At 47.5% G+C, this 16,742-nt stretch overlaps 1 protein-coding gene across 3 annotated transcripts in view; it reads left to right on the top strand.

Annotated features, from left to right (window-relative positions):
- PC (pyruvate carboxylase) overlaps positions 1-16,742 on the top strand; it is a 2,151,284-nt gene that overhangs the window by 433,023 nt on the left and 1,701,519 nt on the right. The window contains exon 1 of one of the 3 annotated variants that reach the window (XM_078660827.1): positions 7,737-7,955. The exons of the other annotated variants lie outside the window; for them this stretch is intronic. The gene's annotated coding sequence lies outside the window, so the exon portion shown is untranslated. Of the gene's footprint in view, positions 1-7,736; positions 7,956-16,742 lie in introns of those variants that run through there. 3 annotated transcript variants of the gene reach the window in all.

The following is a 16,742-nucleotide window of genomic DNA, read 5'->3' as shown; positions in this document are numbered from 1 at the left end:
ATCCCTATGTAGAGGTCAGGACAGTCACCTGTAGGACTAAAGCTCTGAGACCTTGGACTATCTGGCCCAGGAGAGATGTACATGGACAGAGAGCAATCTCCTTTCTCTGAGGGCAGTATTTCTTATGAGTGTGGAGAATGGGCCTGCAGACCACCTCATTGGTATCCTTGTCCTTACCACACTTTGTGGTCCAACAGGTAATGACGTGATTTTGGGCTCCTGTGAGTGGATATGTTTGCTTCCAGGGAGAATGCTCTTCTTCATTGTTTTCTTTACTAGTCCTTTATCCAAGGGCTTTAGAGTGGATACCCTGTCATTCCCATGGCCCAAATGACTAATTCCTACTCTTCAGTCACAGTGGCTGGCCAAAAGCAATCCTGACTTCCTACGAGTAGCTCCCTGGGTGAAATGGCTTTTGAGAAGCTTCTACCTAAAAAGACTGATTTAATGTCCATTCCCCTCCTGGGATCTGCCATTCGCCTTGCAAACTTGGCAAGAAGCACCCCTTTTTGAGACTTGAATAGGCAAACCTTAAGTTTCTCTCTTACAAGGTTCGTTTTTATTTCTTCTGGGATAATAATTGGTGTGCTTATGGCTTTTTTTGTGTTCAAAAACATATCTGAGATTCTTTCCAGGTAAAGTGGTCCTTCGCCCTTCTTCTTCTCCCAAGTAGTGTATACTTATGGGAATTCAAGACAAAAGCTCTGATCTTAGTCATAGACACAGACTAGATGTTTAAACGGGCTATCATAAAGCATACGATAAACAGGGCAAGTCCATGTCAGGAAGGAAGATCAACAAGGGGTACTGCAGCCTCTTGGGCAGCATTTGGAGGGAGCCTCCATGTTGGTTATCTGCATGGAAGATTACTGGTAACTGGCCTATTTCTTTTTCAAAACCCTTAATCTTGTATGTTGATTGTTAGCTACCCATGGAGCTTCAATTGAGCTTCATTGCACCCAGTAGGAGAAAACATGTCTAATTGTGGTGTTTATTTGATAGATGCACTGATTCCTTTGGAAACCAATACCAATAATAAAAATGTGCTGCCGATTTGTTTTTAAATCAGCGGCTGTGCTGCCTGTTGCCAGGTGGCCTTTTCTGGATTCCATGTTGTTCCTTTTTCTTCCACCACCATTCACTTTCTTTCTCTTACTTGAAGTTTGTGATCTGTTTTCCCTTTGTCGCTGAATATCAGTATTTTTGCTTCGTGCTCTATTCATGCTTTTCTGGCTTACTCCTTGTTTTCCAGGGTCAAGGTGTGAGGCTAAAAAAAAACCTCCCAGTTAATAACAAGCATTAGCAAAGCCAATATGTTTTAGCCATGTTGTACACCAGCATGGCTGCTGTACAACATGGCTAAAAGGTTGTGGAGTAAAGGAGAGTGGTGTTGAGTGTTGTAGAGTGGAGTGGAGTGGTGTAGAGTGTTGTGGCATGGAAGGATTAGAGTGTTGTAAAGTGGAAGAGTGTAGAGTGTCACAGGAGAGTAGAGTGACCTAGAGTGCCTTGAAGTGGTGTAAAGCAAAGTGAAGTGCCCAGAGGGTTTTGCTTTGAGTGGAGTGTCAGAGTGGAGTTCTGTCGTAAAATAGAGTGGAGTTAAGTAACATGGAGTGGCATAGACAGAATGTTGTAGAGTGGCCCATAGTGACGTGGTGCATAGTAGATTGATGTAGAATGTGGTGGCATAGAGTGAATTGGTTTTGAGTAAAGTGGTGTAAAGTGTAGTGACGTAGAGTGCAGTGGTGTTCAGCAGATTTTTGTGGAGTGGGGTGGAGTGGAGTGGCATAGAGTTGCATAATGTAGTTTGCAGTGGCATGGAGTGCAGAATATATTAGAGTGGCTAGGAATGCGTTTGAGTGGTGCAGAGTAGCATGCAGTGGCAGGTAGTGCAGTCTTGCAGAGTAGAAAAGAGTGTCGTAGAATGCAGTGACGTAGAGCACAATGGTGTTGAGTGCAGTGGCATAGAGTGTAGTGGTGCAGAGTAGTTGGCATAGAGGGCGTTGGTTTGAAGTAAAGTGGTGTTGAGTGCATTGGCTTAGAGTGCAGTGGCGTAGAGTAAATTTTTTCAGAGTACAGTGAAGCGGAGTGGGGCAGGGTAGAGTGCCGTGGCATAGAGTAGTGCCGTAGAGCGCAGTAGCAGGGAGTGGTGTAGGGTAGAATGTAGTGGCGTAGAGTGCAGTGGGCATAGATTGCAGTAGGTTAGAGTAGATTGTTTCAGAGTAGAATGAAGTGGCATAGAGTAGGGGCACAGAGTGCAGTGGCGTAGAGTAGAGTTGGATAGAGTACACTAGCCTAGAGTGGAGCAGAGTGAAGTGTTGCAGTGTGCAGTGTTATAGAAATGCAGTGGTGCACAGTAGAGTTTAGTGGTGTAGGCGTGCACTGGCTTAGAGTAGAGTGGTGAAGTGGTGCAGGCTAGAGTGGTACAGAGTAGAGTGGCGGAGAGTTCAGTAGCAGAGTTTGCAGTGTTGCAGAGTAGTGTTGCAGAGTAGTGTTGCAGAGTGCAGTGATGTAGAGTGGGACAGAGCAAAGGGACGTAGGGTGCAATAGTGTAGACTGCAGTAGCATAGAGCAGTGGTTCTTAGCCTGTGGTCCGGGATCTCTGGGAGTCCGCAAAGCCTACTTAGGGGGTCTGTGACTGCATAGAAAAGTTAAATAATATAAACAGATTAATAAAGAGCATACAAATAAAGTAGCAAAATTGAAAATTGAACATTTGTAAACGTTCTGTAAATGTGAAGGAATTTCAAATTTAAGGCTACAAATTAAGTTAGCACCTTCCAGTTTGATTTCTTAGAGCAGTGCAAGTGCATCAAACAGAATGGAGTATGGATGGTTGTGGCCTCAATTGAATTGAATTGCAGCCTTACCATTAAAATTTTGATAATTGTTGGTGAAATAAAATATTTCATGACTTATTTGCTTGAGTGTTTGTTTCTGTTTTTTTTTTATTGTTTTGTAGTTCAAATTATCGAAAATTCTTCAGTCAGTCACCTGCTGTCAATAATGACTTGGTGGGGGGTCCCCAGATTCCAGTAATGATTAAATGAGGGTCCACAGAAGTCAAAAGGTTAAGAATTACTGGCCTAGATTGTATTGGCTTTGAGTAAAGTGGTGTAGAGCACACTGGCGCGGAGTGCAGGGGCATAGAATGCGTGATGTAGATTATATAATGGAGTGGCGGAAGTTTGATTCAGAGGCGTTGAATGGAATGGCGCCGAGTGGAATAAAATGGCCTAGAGTGCAGTGGCATAGAATAGATGGTTTCAGAGTAGAGTGCAGTGGTTTAGAGTACTTAAGTGTTTTTTGGTGTACTGTGCTTCGGTGTAGAGTGGTGCAAAGTGGAGTGCAGTGGCGGAGAGTGCAATGTTGCAGAGGAGTGGCGTAGACTGACGTGACATAGTGAGGAGTGATGCAGGGTAGAGTGCAGTAGCATAGAGTGTAGGGGCGTAGAGTTGTCCACAGTAGAGTGCAATGGTGTAGAGTGCTGTGTTGCAGAGTAGACAGTTGTCGAGTCCAGTGGTGTAACCACTGGAGTCGTGGCGTAGAGCACAGTGACGCGACACAGTGACGCAGAGTAGAATAGAGTGGCTTTGAGTACAATGGCGTATAGTGCAGTGGCGGAAAGTGTTGCTGAGTAAAGCATAGTGGCACAGAGTGCAGTGGAGCAGAGTATATTGTTTCAGAGTGGTGCACGGCAGAGTACAGTGGCGTAAACTGGCGCGGAGTAGATAGGCAGAGTGCACTGGTGTGAAGTGGTACAGAGTACAATACAATACAGTATGGTGTGAGTGGCATAGTGTGGGGTGGTGGTGCAGAGTTAGTGAAGTGGCGTGGGTACTAATTCAGTAAGTAAGTCTTGGGCAAGGAAAGAGACGAATTGTAGCTGAACCGTCAAAAACACAGAGCCAACAAATTGAAAGCCAGCACATGCGAGTTATAAACCACAAAGCCAATAGTGAATGCATTCCCAGGAAAGCTTTCCGAATGTCCCTAGATGTCGTTCGCAAACCACACAGCTGTACTGCCTGGTAGGCTATGATCTAATAAGAGTGCCCATTTCTACAACCTGTACCCGCCAGCACAGATTAAATAACAAGCATTTACAATGCAATGGTTTTGCCTTTGTTAAAGTTAGAGCTATTGGCATTGCTCTTGACATTATTTTTATTTATGTTTTTTTAAACATAAATAAATGGCATTGTCATTTACAATGCCAATAGCTTATTCTCTCGCAAATGACACACACAAACACCCACAGAGAGCCCCCCCACACACACACAGAGCCCCCCAACACACACACCCACACAGAGCCCCCCCCACACACACACACCCACACAGAGCCCCCCACACACACAGTATTATTTAGTCACTGCTCCTTCCATAATGACCTGAGAGGGCTATTTACATATATTTTGTTTTTGGTGATTTCCCCATTACTTTACTCTAAATAAAAAAACCTCTAAAAACCATAGAAATTCACCAGTTATAGTAATAGTTATCTCAAGTAACTATAACTTGCGCCCTAAGGTAACTATAACTTGCGCCTTTGCCATGCACTGCTAATTACCCAACATATTACATCACTCATGACATTTTCTATGACATCATTGATAATATCACTGCAACATTAGCAATTAAATTATTGGTGAAAAAACTGTGCATGGCGGGGACTGAGTTATAGTTACTTTAGGGCATGAGTTATAATTACTTGAGTTAACTATAACTGGTGAATTTCAGTGTTAAAAACTTTTTTCAATTATTATTTCTGTACAGGACCTCACTGTACAAATTCATTGTTGTTGCCCCGAGTACTTCACAGTAGCTGCGCCACTGCCCTGGTACAATCCTAAACCTTGGTCATCTCACCCCTCCACCCTGCAGCCCACTGCTTTTTTAGAAGGAATATGTAAGTATCACACCGCGGCCATCTTGTGTGTGGTGTGCACCTGTCCTGAGTGTAAAAAGAACAATTGATAGACAGAATGCAGAACAATGACATAAACTCACCCCAGTATAGATATTTGGGCCATTGTTTTTTTGCTCACCATGCCATTCCAGTTTGGACCCAGCCATATGCAAATCAGTCTTGACCCTGCGCCCAATGGGAACATTCCAGCCAAAACTGCCAGGCCAGGTCCTCCCTGGACTAGAATCAAGCATTCTAGGACCGGTTTGGGGGTTTCACCCCTCATCACCCAGGATAGCTTGACTCCAGTGGCATGGAGAGCACGGGACCCACACGTCATACCCGTCCCACTCGGGGTGACAAATGCAAAAAGACAATTGATGGACAGAATGCAGAACAATGACATACATTCACCCCAGTATAGAGATCTAGGCCTAAAGCCATCTGTTTTTTGCTCACCCATATGCAAATCAGTCTTGACCTTGCACCCAATGGGAACAGTCCAGCCCGAATTGTGTGTCATTTGCTTTCTCGCCATGACCTCTTCCCTTGACCTCAGTCCCCTATATGGCCTCTGCCCATGCCGGGCACACTGCCTGTAGTCTCTCACTCCTGCCTCTACTTCTTATGCATTAAAAGCCTCTCATTCACAGCCTGTCATCACTTTGTAACATTCAGTCACACTTGGCAACCCCCGCAGTGAATCTCTGCGCCGCTTCTTGGGACCTCGACTCCAGCCACTAACTCGCGCGCACGTACCTCTTGCGCGTGCACCGGTCCAGGATGAAGAAGCGGCAGAGGTGCAGACGGGCGCAGTCCTGGCCCGGGCACCGTTCCCTCGAGCACGTGCGGATGGCGGCCAGCGCCAGCACCAGCCCCGCCGGCTCCAGCAGCAGGAAGCGGGAGGCCTCCTCTCGGAGGATGCTTGTGATGTGCGTCGGTGAGAGGCTGAGGTGCTTCCGGATCTCGGGAACGGCCAGGCACCCGCCGCGCTCACACAACACCTGGGTCAGGAAGGATGAGATGGCAAGGTCGGACATGGGGGCTGCTTGGCCGAATCTGACTCTGTGCTCTTCTTCCACATGGCGAGGATGAATGACTGAAATCACGTGTATAGCGCCTCGTACGCCCAGGGTGCTGGTGAGCACTTCTGAGTTGCGTTATCTAAGGCTGTCAACAGGAGCAGTGCATGTGACAAGTCGCTTCCGAGGCCATCAGTGTAAATAACTGCATGCAGGCTGGCATTTCAAAGCCAGTGCGCCTCTCTGAGTAAGAGTGTGGGTCACTCCGCTAGCTTGTGTGGAAAGTATCTCCTTGGTTTTCCGGTGCCACCAGTCACCCGTAGAACTGGTGTTTTTTTTTTTTTTTAGATTAACACGGTTTGTCAAATTACTCCTGGAGTTGGTGAACTGAGTGCCGTAGGGAGCGTGCCCGTCACTGTCTAGAATTGGTCTAAACTCAAGAGACGCCGCAGACAAGTAGGTCACTCCTACAGGTGGTGTACTGTGTGACGCCGGGTGTGTGCCAGTCACTCCCAGAGTTAGTGCACCGGGTACAGCCTGGGCTGCCGGGTGCGTGCCAGTCACTCCTAGAGTTGGTGCACTGAGCACAGCCTGGGTTGCCCCGTGCCTGTCAGTCGCTCCTGGAGCTGGGACAGGTCTGCCTTTGGTTTGCCAGGTGCATGCCGGTCACTCTAGACAACAGCTGATGTTCCCGGGAGGCTGGTCGGATACCGGTCACTCTCTCGCTCCTCTCTGTTTGCAGGACGCTCGTGCCTCCGACTGGCTCCCGTTAGTCTGTTGTTTCCCTTCAGTCGTCCCCGCCCTTCCTCTTCTTCTTACAGCAGACTGAAGAAACAAAACCGAACCAGGGAGGGCAGCAGAGGGCGGGGCAGCGGAGACTGCCGGTGCGATGGAAACAACGCAGAACCTTGGTCTGTCTTATTATCCCCAGTAAAATGCCATTTTCAAATGTTTGTAATTTAAATGAAGTTATTTTGTGTCAGTCCCATGTGCCTTGTGGTGGCAGATCGCCCTATTTATGAAGGGAAAACATCCGTTTGGTTCATCTATGAATCTGTGTGTAGGCTGACGAAACGAAGCTGCGGCCAATCGCAGCACGGCTCCAGCGATGACGCGGCGGCTCGAGAACCACTCCTAGCGCGGCGGCACTGAGGGGGCTCGACCGCCTCAGCCAATGGGAGGGCAGCTCCTTCGTTCTTGCTCTCCGCGGCCCCGGCGAGGTCCTCATGTTATTCTCGGCCCCGGGCAGCGGCGGCAATCAGGGAGGCAGCGTTTGCACCGTAGTAGGAGGCGGCAGAGCGCTCGGGGTGCCACTAGTGCCTTACCAGATTCGGGGGCGTTCCCGGCTTTCGGCTGACGTCGCGTGACGTCGGCAAAAGCCAAAGAATCTCGGGAACGCCCCCGAATCTGGTCCGGCATTGACTGACAGGCCCCTCGTCCAATGGCTAGGCTCCATTTATGGAGCCAGCCAATGAATGATGAGGGCCGACCCAAACCCACACTACAGTTCTCATTAGGTTTTCGCCTGCGCGAAAAAGCTGCGCAGAGCGCAGCTTTCGCCAGGCAAAACCTAAAAAGAGAGGTTAATCTTTGGTTGAGACTTGAAACGCAGGCGCTGCCTTTAGAGCAAAATATTCCGAGTATTTCTGCTTGGTGTACTCGTAGGTCAAAAGTCATGCTCTTCAGTGAGCACGTGCATGTCCACAGCTTGACTGCGCGATTCTGGCCTGAAATCCGTCACCGGTGTGCAGGGGGTGTGCGCCGCGTCATGCGCGGTGCGTCTCTTCACTTCTGTCTCACGAGGCGGTGGGCGGGTCCGGCACTTGCGGCTGTTTACATATTATGCAAGCAGTGTTACAAAGTACAGATAGCTATCTTCTGCCGCCGCGAAAAACGCGTTATCCGGGCACCGGCCGAGCACTGCCCTCGTGTGCGTATATAAGGCCGGTGCAGCAGTGAGCGCACGTTTGCTGCACGTGCCCCAGCGAAGCTCCGTGCAGAGGGACTGCAGACTACTCCATTGAACCGTACGTACCCGTGTCTCCTCAGAGAGGGGCACAGAAATGCACTCCCGTACAATATACTCGTGCATTTTGAGCATATGGTTGCTCGAGACGGGGGGTGTTACTTTGGTTTTGCGTGATGGGAGAAAAGCGTTTTAAACAAGAGTACAGTAGGTTCTTGTTTTCAGGACAGCCACCTCCAGTCCCGGATTTTGTTTGAACAACCCAAAGCATTCTGGGGATGATTGTAGTTTTGTTAACCTCAATGCGACTAAATGTCTTGATTGTGGTGGCTTGTAGCAGGAAAGACTGAACTAGAATAAGGTGTTCGTGGGGGTGGGGGGGGGGGGGGGGGAGTAGAGGAATTCCGGACATTCTTAAAGTTTAACTTTCAAACATATTTGATCAGCGAATATTTGCTTTTGCCCTTGAGCCAGTACGGGTTTTCAGCCGCCTGTAGAGCGCCCAGCGCCTTTTAACCGTATGTGCCTCAAAGTCTCAGCATGCTTAGTTCTGTTGGACTGATCTCCCCCAATATTTGATGCTCTATCACAGTGCTAAGTTTGCTCAGGAGCACCCCCGCATCGCCATGCCACCCGAGGCGGTAGTTGTGTACCTCTCGGGTGGGCCTTGGGTGGAGGGGGCTGGTCTGTACTCCTGCAGTCTGACTGGTGAGCGGCAGAAAGACAATACTGCCTCTGTATGCATTCGTTTGCAACGGCTTGGCTTCCATGTAGATTTGTAGTGGGTCGTGACTGGCTACATTGTGTGCACTGGGGTGGATCTGCGCCAGGCTACCAGTCTTTGCACTGGTGGGGATGCGCAGCTCCTTTGACTGGTTTTCGAAGCGCTAGTTCACAAGTGGAACTGTCGAACCTTTAGTACGGCAGATGGTGTGGCTGAAGGACGAGATTCATCCAGAAGACCTGGACATAGGGAGGCTAAGAAGTGACGCAAGACACTGCCTGTTTGGCAGTCCCGTCAGCAAGAGAACGCAGCCACAGCTCCTGGCCCAAAAATAATACTGATTTTCTTTTTTAATATTGTATGCTGCGATTTTTTTTACATACTAGAACGTTGTTATCCTTCATGATGCAAATCGCGTGGACCCTTTTCAAATGACTAAATACAAATAAAAAAAATACCAAAACACTTCACCTAAGTCACATACTGCTTGCTTGTAGTCACTATGGCTCTACCACTTTAAATAATCTGAACTACTAAAGTCAATGATTATTTACTAAAAAAAAAAAGCACTGCTTCTGGCTCGGTTCGTATTTAAAGGTGCCCTCTTCGTGCCTACACGGAGGTGGGTACTGTGTGCAGACAGTGGATGGCCTCATTTGGACGTGGCATGTTTATTATGGGACAATGCCAAGGGCAATTCGCTGATAAAAGCAGTGCATAGGATTGTCACACTCTTTGCAGCAGTTATTCTTTTTACAGCTTTGTTTTGCACGATTTTTGCGCGCCCTTCATCCCCCCACCATTCATTCACATTGTTTTTCATATTTTTTTCTCTTTCTGTGTAAATGGGTGAGGCACATTCGTCACGTGTGATCGGTTTTTCCGGTGACTCTTGTTTTTCAACAAATACAGGGAACCTGGTACTCTATTTTGGAAAAGATTGACTGGTGCACAGAAGCCAGGAAGGATGTTTATAATTCGCTGATTATTCGTGCTCTTTTCTCTAATGCCTAGGACCTAATATGTGTGTGTGTGTGTGTGTGTGTGTGTGTGTGTGTGTGTGTGTGTGTGTAACGTCACGAGATAGGCTCGCTTAATGTGCAGGTCGGAGGGTAACTGTCCAAGCAAAATACATGTCACAAGTGCCACCTCGCGACGTTTCATTTCCCTAACATGGACATTTTCACTGTTTGTTGCCGGCGTGTTTCACATGGTGGGCTGCGACCTCCAAGGTGCTTTCTTCCCTCTCACCCCTGGAGAACCGTACTTTGGTCTGGGTTGAGGAGCACTTTGTGTGCTCCCTTAACTAGGTAGTCTCATAGCCCGGTCTAGAGTGACTCTTTTGATAGAGGTGTGTTTACTGGGTCCTCTGAAAACCAGGAGAGCAGTCCTCGCCGTGATTGGCCACGGAAGAAGTACTCGAAGCTTGACATAAAAGGAGTTTGGAACCTCATTCCCTCAAAAAATACTCGGCTGAAAAGTGGACAGAGTGCAGTCAAATATGAAACATAAGCTTCATATTATGAGTATCTGAGCTAAAATCTTAACACATCTGACCAGATTGAGGCATCTCATTTGACTGTCTCGGAGTTTCAGGTGATGTAGATCACCAGCCTTGTCTCATCTCCAGAGATTTAGGCATCAGAAAGATAAGGCAGCTTCTAACGTTTGATTGCCCGATCCCAGTGCAGGACTAACTTTGCCCTCGGTCTCATCTGTGGCCTGTGTTATGGGTAGATTATCATGGGTTCTCCCAGGAGGGCTACAGATTTGTGTCACCAACCTCACATAAACAAGTGACTCTCTGGCTGCCACCTATCCTTTATCAATAAGAGGCCATTCTACTTCGGCCTGGCTTTGAGCTGGAATCCACATCTTACCGTAGAGCAGTGACCAGCGCACTGGAATTATGCGATACCGCACCTTTTTTCGAATAATTATGGATTTGATGCATTTGACACATAATCCATCATCTCATGCATAATCTGCAGATTTTAATGCAAAAACATTATAGCTCTGGTTGATCATAAGTGAATTAAAACATGGCAACCTATTCCCATGCAGTGGAAGACCTTTTGCAAAGGTTAACTGGTCTTCTTTCAGTTGCTTATTGCTGTATTTGGTTGTTAAACGTGTCCTGAAGAGGTGAAATATTTGCCCATACAGTATTACATGCATAAAAATGACAAATAATGAAGTAATATTATAAACAAGGGCCACATTATGCAGCATCACTTAGTCAACTCAGCTGCATAATTTGCTGCTCAACTTCCGTAAAACTCCATTGACCCTGGTAATAGCCTGCAAGTTTAATGTTCTTAGTTGGCTGCTGTTAAATCTCGGTTAAAGCAGAGTCCCTGATTGGGGGCATGACCCCTGTGCAGCTCCACCTGAACTGAATGTTACACCCTGTGCTGCTAGATCTGTCACTCAAGGGAGAAAGACATTAACATGCATATGAAATGCAGGTGATTAGGGAAAAGGCAGTATTTCTGATGGATACTTCTTACTGCAGGTTCCTCACGTTTTGAATATACCCCAGGTTTCAGACTGGATCCAAAAAATCTTTAACAGTACCCCTGCATGTCAGTAGGTGGCATTGTGCAGCTTTGTGCCACCTTCCTTCAATCCTTGATTGACGTGCGGAGCTGCATAGAAGCACCATTCTTGTGCACCAAAGCCAGTTCCTTTCTGCACCACCAGACGACGTGGATCCATAAATACTCCTAGTCTCTTCACAAGTATGTTTTCTCAAAATGTAACTAATAGTCAGTGTGCAAATGAAATGCCTCACTGTAAAACCACTGGATTCAAACCTTGTGGGGTTTGTTTCAAGCAGATGTCTGACAGATTCCCCCCATCAAATGTGTCTTTGGTGCCTGGGATTGGAACAAGACTCTAAAACCTGTAGCTGTTGCTACTCTATGAATCTGAAGGCAATTAGGGACTGGGAGGCAAAGCTATACTTCATGAAAAACCAGAAGACACCAAGTCGTGATCAGTCTAAGAGAATGTCCTTTTCTCTCACCCAAAGTTGTTTGAGCAATAGATTTTCATTGCAGTAAAAACCTTGGGTAAGTAAACAAGAAGCACAAGTAGTCCAAGCTGGGATCTGCCCCTTCCGCCCACCTAGCTTCCTGAGGGGTGAGGGCGTAAACATAACTCTCGGTTTTGCGCCCCCAATTGTATGTCCTTAGAGCCGATTCTGACTCTAGTTCCAGGGCAGCCTGAAGCTCCTCTTCTTTTAGCAATGCTGCAGCAAATCCATGAGTTCTGTGAAGCTATGCTGCCTCTCTTGAGCATGCGGCTGGTTCCATCTCATGTCCCTCTGGACCCCAAGGAATGAGGAACTCTACTTGGAACTCCACTGGCGGGTCTGCCCTCTGCAAGCTGGGACCTCTGAACCTGTTTCGGGCTCTGCACTAGCTTTAGTGCTGACGTCTGTCTTTGTGCCACAACCCATGCCAGATCCTGGAGCATCAATGCCCATGACGAAGCGCAACTAATAGTTCTGACTCAAAGTTGACTCAACTTTGACTTCAACAGAGGTCGCGCCATGATCCCACTGGGCTGTGGCCTTCTAGCAATTCATGAGAGATTGATATGTCCTTGCCGCAAGGAAGGGCCCAGAATCTACAGTCATTTTGCTACAGATTCTGATAGCAACCATTATGATGAATGGGATGAATTGGCTACACCCTATACTGAGAATAACTGGTATGAAAAGCTGGTAGATACCAGTGGACTGAATACCTATCCAGACACTGGACTGGACTGTCCACCTGGGATGGCTACTGAAGAAGGTGCCTCCTTCAGTTGTGATGTGGAGGGTGACTGAGGTGCTTGACCTCCATTTGGCCACAATGGAGGTGAAATTCAAAATTCTCACCAAAGTGTTCTAACCTGAATAAACTTATACAGAGGCCCTCCTACCGTTCAATGAAGCCCTCCCAGGCACCCTTCTTGGGACATGGGCAAAGCCATGTTCTGGACCACTGGCAATTAGGCAGCTGGAAAAGCGCCACTGATTTGTCCTGGGTGATCCAGCCTTCCTAACGCAACATCCGACTCTAGAGACTTTAGTTGTGCAGGCATCCATGAGCAAGGTCCACCCAGATGCCTTCCCGACCAACCCAGCAGATAGAGAATTCAAGCTTCTTGAAACTTTTGCAAGACACATGCCCCCACCAGCCTGGCATTGTGCGCCATCAACACCACATGCCTAATGGGCCACTATCCTCGCGCCCTTTTGGATTCTGATGCTCAAATTCTATCTGCTGTGCCTGATGACTTGCACCCCACTCTTAAGACATTCAGGATGGCTGCAACGCAGGAAAATTCCCAAGTCATTGTGGGTTGGACACTACAGATTGGCTTGGTCGGCCAGTTGGTACCAGTGTGACACTCTGGAGACATGTCTGGATGAAGTCGATGATCTTAGTGGACATGTCCAGTCTTTCCTAATGATATGCCTTTTGATGTTGCTTGCCTCTTTGGAGAAAAAGGCAGACTGTCCTCTGGAGCAATTTAAAAACTCCAGGGCGACAGCAAGCTCCTTAACCTGTCTGCTCAAATGTCAGTTCCACCAGAAGTTACGCCCATTTCTCTGGCTATGGTTGGATATTGCCAGCACCCACCCATGCAACCAGCCTTTTTGTGACAGAGGCCGCAGTATCTCCAGACAAAAGGCTGTGTGCAAACATGTCCCTCTGTCCCCCAACAGCTGCCACAAACCCCTTTTAGTGTGCCTAATGTTTCAGCCTCTGTCCTGGAACTGAGTGAAGACTACACTGTATTAATTTTTATGTTTCGCCTGGCGCCCGCTGTGCAGCAGCGTTCGCGCAGGCGAAATCTGTTGATCTACAGTATGGGGCTTTGTCCCGCCTCTGTCTTCCATTGGCTAGCTCCTTAAATGGAGGCTAGCCATTGGAAGAGATGGGTGTCTGTTACTCTTTTCCCCGTCCCGACGCGATTCGGGGGCGTTTCTGGGTCTTTTTTAAGTCCCGCCCCTTTTCTCTGCATCATTCGGAGGTAGGCGTTTACTCATTTTCCCCGACCGCCGCCTGCCGGAAGAAATCGTCCAGAAATCGTCCTCGGGTGAGTTTTTCAGAATCCATGTTTCAATATCCTACAAGTTAGAAGTTAGCGCGCATGATTTGAGTTTCATGGCTTTTTCTAGATTAAAAAAAGATAGAAAGGGCTCAACTGAAGTACTGATTGTTTTCAGAATCCATGTTGCAACATCCTGTCAGTTTCGTGAGGGGGTCTGTTGATCAGTGTAACGATAAAGGCGACGCTGCTTGCCCTACTGATGCGGGCAGGGGTTATCTTTCTCCAGAAGGCACCTTTGTCAGAGAGATTTATAGGACCAGCTCCAGGAAAGTACTTTCTGTCCCTCCCACCCGCCTAGTTTTATTCTTGAAAATGCTGCATAATAAATGCTGACATGATCCGTGACATACGCGTAAGTCTGCAACCTAAGTAGGCCCAGCGGCAGAGAGAGAGGCCGCCCTGCGCTGTGCAAGCTTCTTTGTGAACAGCGCCTCCCCACCCCGGGGCGCCTGCCTGTGTGATCGTGGACACGAGCGGCGCTGTGCACCTCCGTTTCATCCTCGGCCTGGGTCCTTGATTTGAACCTGTCTGGATCCCGTGAGTGGCTGCCGCGACCTAGGTCTTCAGGGAGCTTGCCAAGTGAACCACTAAAATACGGCTTTATTTGTATGACGTAAGGCCCACCAGAAAAAGACTCCTCTCTGTGCTGAAACATGACTGCCCGGTTTGATGCATTATTTGCCCATCCCACGTTCACCAATCGCTTGCTCTCCTGAGTATTGACACTTTGCTGTCGACCTTGCTTGCCATTGCCGATTTGCTCATGGGGGCGGGGCCTTCCCCGAGGGATGTTTGTGGGGCCATAATCTGCCCTTCGAGTAGGGGTGGTGTGGAACTGCTTGTTGAGTGTGTTTCGCAGCGGGTGGGTTACTTAAGTGTGGTATTTTGAGCCCAGCCTGAAACTCTCACTGCAGCCAGCTCACACCCCTGCTGTGATCTGTGGCCTCCAGCAGTCCCTCCCTGACCTGGCACAGACTGCTATCAGGCCCATTATCATTCTGTATGTTGGCCTAATTATCACATACAGAATGATAATGGGCATTTTGGATCGGGTGTCTTTTTATTCAGCAGGGGAGATCTAAGAAGCCTTCCGCTTTGATCTTTTTCTTTCTTTTTTTTTTATTTTTGAATATGCAAACGCAGGTGTGTTTTACAAACACAGCAGATGCAGGGAGTGCAAGGTTCTAGCAACCTAAAATAACCTTATTTTGACTTGTGCTTGTGTTGGTTGTCTATTTACTTATGCACTATTGTGCGACTTCCTCTGATGTGTTTACAAAGAGTAGTTTTAGTGTAAAATTGGCGTTTTCTGTTTGGAAGAGGTAATTGAAGTAAATCATATGTTTATTTAGATTGATGTCCTCTTTGAAGGAATGGTAGAAGCCATTTTATTTGCCATATAATTCCTTGGGTCTATTTTAATTTCTTTACAGGATGTAGCGGGCGAACTGTTGAGTAGGTGCCACCTGGTGGAAGCTGCACTTTCCAAAACTCCAGGAGCATGCGCAATGTCACTATAAATAAGCTAATGGCACTGGCCATCACATGTTGCACCACTTTTAACATTTTGACATTGAATTTTTTTGTGTGAATTCGGCCTAATTTATATTTTTACAAATGTTGAGTTGTGGTGGTTTTGAGAGTGTGTGTGTGTGTGGCTCTGGGTGAGTGTGTGTGTGGCTCTGGGTGTGTGTGGCTCTGGGTGTGTGTGTGTGTGTGTGTGGCTCTGGGTGTGTGTGTGTGGCTCTGGGTATGTGTGTGTGTGTGTGTGTGTGTGAGGCTCTGTGTGTGTGTGTGTGTGTGGCTCTGGGTTTTCAAAACCAACACATAAATACAAATGTTGTCATTTACAATGCCAATCGCTCTAACTTTTCCAAAGGCGAAACCGTTGCATTGTAAATGCTTGTTAACATGGCCTTTGTGTCTTTTTACTTTAATCCTGAGTCAACCCTTTATAGTTAACAGAGTAAAGGCAGCGGAAAATGATTGCAACTAGTTATTTAAATAAGCGCGCTCCTTGCAAGCTTTTTATGCCACCCCTTAACTGATCATTGTATTTGCTTGTGGCAGATAACTAAAGCCTTCTATATCGCAGGTAAATACAGTGATGATGAAACCGCATTCCATAGGTATGGCACGTGACGGCCCTGTGACTTGCTGCAGCGTGTTCCTTCCGCTGCACCGACTAGCGCCTGATAACCTTGTGCAGTAATGGAGAAAGCAACATATACTTACTAGCAGCAGAGCATTTGAACGAAAGATGGATGACCCAGCGCATCAGTTTATCTTCCTACTCTGCATAACAGTGCTGCTGCTTCTGTACATGGCGCTCCAATACTTTCTTGTACTGAAATTCATATGGAGCAGCAGGGGGCGGCGACATATGGATTGATGTCTGTACACTAGTCACGTGGTAGAGTTCATGTGCTGTTGACTTGCACCCTAGCCTGTTATCAGGCTCCTACACAGATCATGCTCCATGTTGAGGCTTGCACACGTCAGTGCCCGCCTGCGTCAGTGAGTGCCTACCTGTGTGCTGGACAGGAAGGAGCAAAGGTCAAGGTGGGCACACGCTGACGTCAGAGCAGATGTCTTCATATCGAAACATGCAGACTGGTGGCATGGCATGCATGCTGCTTACCGGCACAGGGAAAAGACGTGTGCCCATAGAGAAAATGAAATTGGGCAAAAATATTCATGCACGCACTCCCAGGGGATTTCAACATGAAGAGGGGTGCGCGTGCCATGTCAGGGTGATTTGCGTTATATCTCAATCCTTTTTGTGCTGAATAGCCCACTGCTTTAAAAGGGATTCCACTTTTGGCAGCTAAGAGAAACTAGGCAAGAGACTTGGCCACGATTACTCAAGTAACAGCCATAACCCAGTAATAACTGCCTGACAAACACACCACGTCTTTCTTTGTAATGCATACGAACAACATACAGCTTACAAGCACATGCCTATTGAGTTGGGTCAAATACTCCTCGTGACATGCTTTAACAGTACTCCTG

This window comes from Lissotriton helveticus, chromosome 9, assembly GCF_964261635.1.
Source record: "Lissotriton helveticus chromosome 9, aLisHel1.1, whole genome shotgun sequence".
NCBI lineage: Eukaryota > Metazoa > Chordata > Amphibia > Caudata > Salamandridae > Lissotriton > Lissotriton helveticus.
The sequence above is the reverse complement of the archived record's forward strand: the minus strand, read 5'-3'. Positions and strand labels throughout refer to the sequence as shown.